The sequence below is a fragment of the Labrus mixtus genome, chromosome 8 (genome assembly GCF_963584025.1).
Source record: "Labrus mixtus chromosome 8, fLabMix1.1, whole genome shotgun sequence".
Taxonomy (NCBI): Eukaryota; Metazoa; Chordata; class Actinopteri; order Labriformes; family Labridae; genus Labrus; species Labrus mixtus.
Genome location: NC_083619.1, coordinates 13,697,385 through 13,705,377, shown reverse-complemented (window position 1 = coordinate 13,705,377; position 7,993 = coordinate 13,697,385). Strand labels below are relative to the sequence as shown.

General features: G+C 40.9%; 1 protein-coding gene across 1 annotated transcript in view; it reads left to right on the top strand.

Annotated features, from left to right (window-relative positions):
- The first annotated feature begins 2,141 nt into the window (after positions 1-2,141).
- Positions 2,142-7,993, top strand: part of LOC132979031 (leucine-rich repeat and immunoglobulin-like domain-containing nogo receptor-interacting protein 3) — a 42,166-nt gene continuing 36,314 nt past the window's right edge. The window contains exon 1 of the mRNA XM_061044477.1: positions 2,142-2,874. The gene's annotated coding sequence lies outside the window, so the exon portion shown is untranslated. The remainder of the gene's footprint in view (positions 2,875-7,993) is intronic.

Sequence of the window (7,993 nt, the reverse complement as noted above, 5' to 3'; positions counted from 1 at the left end):
AACTGTGAGTTAAAGCTAAAATGCACTCTTATATTATTTCCTTTATTTACCACACTTAATGAACATTGTAATCACCTTTATTTATTTTCTCATAATGTGTAGACCCATGAAAATAAAGTCAGCATGAGTGGCAGACATTTATTTTATAAGCGGGGGAACCTTACTGTTACTGTTAACGGATGAAAAACAGGTGTTGTAGTATGTTAATTTGAGTGTGGGCGTTGGGCCCGGATTGGCCCGGAGCATGCAGTGGTAGGTGTCTGCTGGACTTGGCCTCCACCAGGCATCATGACATGCCCGACCCCTGGCCCTGGGGTCACAGGCCAGACTTTTCCTTTCCTGCCATGAGCTGTTAACTGACCTCAGGGCAGTCAGTCAGGCTAGAAGAGTGTGTTCCTCTGCGTGTGTTTCTGTGTGTGTTTACGAGTGTGTGAACCTTGGCACCCTGTGATCTGATTTGCCCTGACAAGGCAACAGGACCAAACAATAAAAATGTCTATTTTCTCTCTCTCATTCGCTCCGTCTCTCTGCATGCTTCAGGCGAAATGGGGGAGGTGATTAAGCAGAACAGAGCTACAGCAAGAACGACAATCTCAAAGTCTAAAATCAAATCTAAATCCCCTTATTGTATATTTTATCTAACCACGGCATCAGCAAAATGTTTAATGCCATATGGCTCACTGTTCTGAAGCATTTTTACACTGGTAGCCTGTACTGGAGAGTGGATTTTTATGATTTGAATTATCACCTATGGGATTAGCTCCCATTTCTTGACAAAAACCCCAAATGAGCACAAGTGCATAGTACATCCAAGGTCTTGACAACCCCGTAACGACCTGCTGGAGAAGATCAGAGCTATTTATTTCCCTTCTTTTGAATTGCTCCTGGAACCGCATTATTTTAGAAATTCCTTGTTTTTATCTTTGTAACTAATTTGTGTCTCATGCGTTGTCATTTAATTCAAGTCACAGAGCAAATCCTCTGTTCCCCTTAAAGCTAAATCCCTCACGATCTTTGATAAGCTGAGAAGGTTTTAAGTCTAACAACACTTACCGCTGTTCAGTGTTTGACTTTCTAACCATCTGGATGAAAGAACACTATGTCCGCTGAATAGATAGTGTTCTTAATGTGTTTCACCAAAAAAACCATCTCAGTTTTTTGTATACAACACAAGATATTAAGATTATTCGATGAAGTTTGAATATTAATAGTATGCAAAAATATATAGTGAGACAAATACCACAGACATCTCATTTATGATTCCTGTGACACTGTTATGTTGGGCTACAATACATGTCAGTACTGTAACATGTGAGGTTTATTAAGAATCATTTACGTTGCAGTAGACAAATTAGGATGGACAAAAGATTATTTTTGGATTCTAGAAACACAGTGAAACGTCAAAACTACATTCTGAAGTGTGCTATAGCGACGCGGCTTCATGGATGGCACTGTGATTCTATAGGTTCGACTCTCAACCACTGTCAGACAAACTGAAAGATCTCAACATATAATTAGTAGATTTCCAGGCAATTTGCATTCATTGTTCTCTGATTATGTACCCTATTGATTTTGATATTTGGAGGATTCATTGTAATATCTGGCCCTCTTTCTGTTTATCTAGAATCAACAGAATTCTGCAAAACACACATTTCCATCAGAGTCAGCTGTATTTAGCTTTTATGTTAAACATTGTGCTTTTGTGATGAAAATCATTTAAGAATTATGAATGTGTTTCATCAAACCTCTAAGCAAGAGAAACACCTTTTTTGGGGAGAATTCTGGATTTCTATAGATTTTATGTGTAATAATTCAAATTGTTAAACCCATTTATGATATTAATAAACCAACTGTGATTCTTTTTTTTAGATTTATTTTTGGGCTTTTTGCCTTTATTTAGAAAGGACAGTGGATTGAGTAGAACATTGGGAGAGAGAGTAGGGAATGACATGCGGAAAAGGAGACGCAGGTCAGACTTGAACCTGGGCTGCCTTCTTGGAGGACTAGCTTCCATATTGTATATAACTGCTAGGCCATCAGAACCCCAATCAACTGTAACATTTGTAATATTTTTTATAAAGCACTAAAACTTTAGTTTAAAATATATTTTTTGGTCCTCTCTTCCAGGTTCCAAATCCACTTTTTCATCATTTTCTGCTGTTTCCTCTGCCTCCTAAATCTCTGCCTTGGGTATCTTCAATTTTGTTTCCTGCCTGCCTGTTTAGAGAGACTCTGAGCCGTACGCCCTGCAGCACACTGAATTGTGAATCCAAACAGCTGGAGCAGCAGCAGATAGACAGTGACTGAGAAGGGGGAAGGAGGGGGGGAGTGATACAGAGTGAGTGAGCAGAGAGAGAGAGAGTTGAAAAGCATGCCAAGTGAGAGCGAGGCGCTCACACCGAAGCAGGCAGAGGCAACAGCTACAGCAACAGCATGCTCGTTCTCCGTCCTCCCTCTCTTGCCGTCTAATCCCGCATCTACGCCGGGGGAGATGAAGGGTGAACTGACCCGCTGAGGAGCACCGTCTTTGGGAAAAGGGACAGTCTCACCCCTCCCCCACCTGTGAATGCCTGGATCTTTTTTTTTTTTACCAGGGACAATAAACAAAAAGGAGTGAAAGTTGGTGTGTACCAGCAAGCCTGTCGGCAGGAGGGAGGAAGGGCGAAGGAGCGAAGAAGAGGGGGATGAGTGGCAGGTTTGGCTCAGCAGCTGATGCCAGGGTCTGAGAGAGAGACGGAGACAGACTGAGGGTGAGCGGAGAGCTGGCACGTGTGGAGCGGTGTGTGCAACTTGTTTGCCGAGAGGGAAGGAAAAATGAAATACGCACACAGCTGGACAGATGAGGAGGCATCAGAGAGCACGCTTTAGTCCTGGGTATGTACAATTACGCACACAGAAATGTTCATGTTTCCTCAATGGTTGCTATGGTTTTTAAAAAAAGAGCTCAGAATTTTTTTTTAACGCAACAGTGCTGGTTCATGGTTGATGTCTACCCGTCTTGACAAGTCTCCCTACTTGCCCTCGGATACTTGCAGCAAAAGAAAGGGGACGATAAGGAAAGATCGTTTGTGTGTGTGTGTGTGTGTGTGTGTGTGTGTGTCCATGGTCATGCTTTCATACTATCCACATCCTGTTATAACATGATTTTTGAAACCACTAGAGGCATTTCATAATGGGTTTCATAAGCTGTCAGCGTGATGCTTGTAAATAAACCTCCACTGCTGGAATGTTCAGCGTCACTGGACGAATTAAACAATCCCATCACACTCATATCAACACTTGTTTTAGTGGCTTTAACATCTCTCATTACATATACTGTGAGTTATTTGTTCGGCACACGGTGTGCAGCCATAAATTTCACCATAATAAAATATCTGAAAGGATTTGAACTTTTTGTGACTGAATCAGAAGCAGGGACTTGTTTGTGCACTGAGAAATGTATACCTCTGCTTACCCTTGCTGCACTGCCATGTTGCATGTCATGTGGTAACATGACATGTGTGGCCATGTGTTATGTCACTTTGTGGCAGAGTGCATATGGCTTATGACAGTAGGTCTGCATGAGGTGTATCTGCCAGACGCTCATCTGTCCATCTATGTAACCTGCTCGTACTCCTTCCTTCTCCTATTTGCCCAACATTATCTTTCTTTCTTTCTTTCTTTCTTTCTTTCTTTCTTTCTTTCTTTCTTTTTCCAATTATAGGCTGTCACCTCTCTACCTCTCCTCCTGATCCTATCTCCTATCTCCTTTTTCATTCTCTTGCTAAGCAATTACCTTTACCTGACTCGGCCCCTCCGGACAGCATGGCTGGTTAGTTTCCTGTCTGCCTTTTTTAACAATCAAAGTGAGAGAGGGAGGTGGGGAGGGGGGGGGTTCATGGCTATTTTCCTGCATGGTCGCCTGAACCTGAGCAAAGAGAGCGACCTCAGTGACGCCTGAAAACAGCACACTCTTCATATTACTGCTGCTCTCATAGATCCAGAAAAGATATGAAAATAGGAAATAGCTGAGGGGCCTTTTCAGAGCACAGAAGAATTACACCTCTAATCATCAATCAATCAATCAATTTTTATTTGTATAGCGTCAACTCATAACAAGTGTTATCTCGAGACACTTTACAAAAGAGCAGATAAAAAGACCTTACTTATTGCTATATTACAAAGACATGCAATCAGCTCATTTCCTGCTTCTCATTAACTTGTTTGGGTTTCTAACTTTATCACAGGCCCAGCCTCTTTTAAAGAAAACAAAAATAAATTTAAAAAAACGTTCCCAGACAGAGCTGGCGGGCAGATCGCTCGCAGCATATAGGCAAACTCTCTGCGTCTGACAAGAGAGCTGAAACCCCTCACAACCTTTCTCCCTCTTGCATTAATTAGTGAATCAACCCTATCTTAGCCTTTTCTTTATATTCTTTTCTTTAACATCTTACAACAGGTACAGGTCCAAAGGAAACATAGTTACATAAAAGCAACCTCGTGCTCCGACCACCTGTATAACCTTTTAGAGTTACAGTAAGACATCTGTAACGTAGCAACACTGTCCTTAATGCTGCCAGAATATTGTGAAGAGACAAAGAAGAAGTCTGAGAGTGGTAATAAGACATTGTAGGATCACTCAGGAGGTAGATGAGAGGAAGAGAGCATAACAGAAAGAGAAGGGTAGGAAAAGTGACATTTAATAAAATAAAAACATGATTAAGGATACTGAGTCAAAGGGATAGGCAGGACAGAACGTTCAGGTGTGGGCAGGAAGATGCAAGATTATGGCTGAACATGGTTTTCCTGGAAGATGTTCATTTCTGATGTCTTTTTGAGTTGAATGGAAACAGAAGAAAAGTGAGCGTTTTTAGTCAAACGGGAGAGAAGGCTAAGAAAAGGACACAGAGAGGGAGAGACACAGATTGTCAGTGGAAGCAGATGATGTTTGATTTATTCATACAAACCTTCTGCTTCAGCCCCTTAAAGGTACATTTCAGGTATTTGTGTGGTTTTTGGTCATCATTTCTATTGGTTATTATAACTCACAAAGTAAAAACTGAAGTTCGATTAAACACTGTCTCATGGCGTCAAGGAACATATTCGATACACCAACAGTGAGACGACTAGAAGATCGTGTTAATCTTGTTTCAAGACTCAGCAGGCAGATGTGTCCAAGAAAAGGCTCTAACTACCATCTTTACTCTACTTAAAGAGCACAAAAGCACAAATAAAGAAATGTTAGCAATTAGCTGATGAACATAGTGGAGCAACTAGGGAGCTAGATATGTTATGAGGAGATACTGAAGAACAAAAACTGTGCTTTAAAGCAGTGTTTCTCAACTGGTGGGTAGAGACCCAAAAGTGGGTCGTGAACGTGTGCCTGGAAAAAATATTGTGTAAAAAAGTCTATTAAGCGTTTCAAAATATGTTTGTTTTCGTTTTGTGTCTGTGTTCGGTCACGTTTTGTACCGTCTGAGGTCCAAACGGCACCATTTTTCATTGAGCAATTCTGAATTTTTAAAAAATGTCTGCAATTCGGTTTGAGGTTTTTTATGAGGGAGTTGTTGGTGGGTCCTGAGACTAGACCAGTTGAGAACCACTGCTTTAAAAGAGCAAATATTAAACTTGAATTCATCAGTTGAACACAAACAACCCTCTGAATGATGTATGCTCCGTATTGGCATTTACAGTTCTATCTCTATACAGATAAATGTCAATATATATTAAATCTTGCTTCACTGCTTTCAAACAGGTACATGATCAAATGAATGCATAGAAACATTAAATATTCACCCAGATAAAGGCTCAATAGAGAAGCAAGCAGCTGTGTAGCGGATCAAACATCTGCTTTGTCTCTGTCCATTTCTCCTTACTTGTTTTTGTTGTTTAGACAGTAGCCTACTCATCAAGCAGCATGTTTAATAAAGACGACCAATTGTACTTGTGTCTTAAAATGTTCCATTCAATATTCCACTCTCATAACAGGTGATCCGGATGGAGGTTCATTTTATGACAGTGTAATGCAATGATCCAAAACTACGAGTGCAGAGAAACATGTAGGCCTACATAACTATTAAAACAAAAACACGCTAAGGTTCATCTTTATGAGACCTCGCAGCTCAATTGTACCATTGGACGTCTCCCTCTGATCTACTCAGCAGGTGTTGAAGTGGACTCGCACACATAAGCGATGGGGGGTGGGGGGAGACTGTACATTAGATTAATGTAGCAGTAGCCTATCACCGTGATTGGTGATCTTATATAAAAAAAATATATATTTTATTATTTATTTTATTTGCCATGATTTATTTTTTATTCATTGTTTATTTGGCATTTCCAGCTGGACATTTTGGCCGTTGATCATTTTTCCTGACATGCAACTGCACGTGATGCTGGCTAAAAGCTGGTAAATAACATTAACCCTGATATGATGGTCTATATGTATATTATCACAGAATCCCTGTATTGTGATGTTATCATTATCAAGGACCACGAAATGCATATTTTTTTGTTAGTTATCGCTTCAAAGGGTAACTGTAAGACAGTCTGGTCAGGTCAAATGTTACAGTTCTCCATGTTGTCTTTTAAAGCTGGTATATTGATCATAACCTTTAGTAACATAGACTGATATGAAGGGTAAACAAACATTTCCATGCTGTTTATTTCATTGAAACCCTCTTTCATCATCTCAATTGTCCTTTCTGGCTTGCCAAATTCCCAAGTCCAAGCAATAACATTGTTGAATGCCCCCCTTTGGTTATAACAGAAATGACACAGGTTGAATGAGACCATAAGTCCCTTTTAAGGGCTTTAAACCCTCGGCGGAGTGAGGCGTTCAAGGGCCATGGGAATACGAGAAACAGAAGGTGAAAGTTTGGTCAAGAGAGATGTGAGGGTATACGTTTCTGTTGAAAGAGAGCAGCGAGTGGCTGTGTAGTGAGAAGATTTGATTGGGAAGGGCACTGGGGGTATGTGGGCGTGTTGAAGGAGCTTTAAGTGTAAACATGTATGTGTGTGTGTGTGAGGATAACGTTTGACCTTGAGAATTGAACAAAGGGTTTTAAGGATGTCCTGTGTGGCAGATAGCTGGATTGCTGGAAGGTGATTGAGGTGCATGCATGGACAAGGGCACAACACCCACAGCTATCACACACAACCTCAAAGCCATAACACACACGAACACACACACACATACACACAGCAAAACACCAGTCTTCATTAAAGCGTAGAATTACAGTACTGAACCTTGATGTTGCATCAGGGGCTGAAACAGAATTTAATTCATCTGCTTTCAGTATCATCCATCCAAAAAGCATGAGTGAGTGTGTAACTTTACAGCTGAGTGTGTATGTGTGTCCACAGAGGTTGTGAGGCTTTTAAGATGTATGCTGCTATCGTTTCGACGTATAGCTTGTAAAAAATAAAGGGTACGATCCCGGTCGGTAATGAACAGGTGGGCCTTGTCCTCAGGGCAAGTAACCAGCAGGTGGGAACTACGACTTCTCTGGAGTCTCAGCCTCGTTCACGGCTCCATTACAACCTCTGACCTTTCTTTCCCATCGCCTCTTTCTCACATTGTTCTTCCTCCTTTCACTCCCTGCCTCACAATAAATGATTCTCTCTCACACTTTCCCTGTCTTCCTCATTCTGCCCTTTCACTTTCCATTTGCTTACTTTAATTTACTCTCCTAGCTGCATTTTCTCAGACGTGACTCCCACGCCTCGAAATTCAGTTGATTATTGTCCTGCTCCCAGTTTCTGTCTGTGTGTCTTCCTCCCTTTCCCTCTCAGTCTCTTTCCATCACATCTGTTTTGGTCTGATAGGACTAACACTCATAATGAATAGCAGTTAGCTTCACTTCATTATTCAGTATGAGACATCTATCCCTGGAGTCATTCTCAATCTCTGTAGTATCAACTTGCACATACAGTTTAGTGATGATTAAATCTTTAATCTGGAAGTACAAAAAAATCTAACCTGATGAGATCTTCTTTTTCTGTTATAGAGATG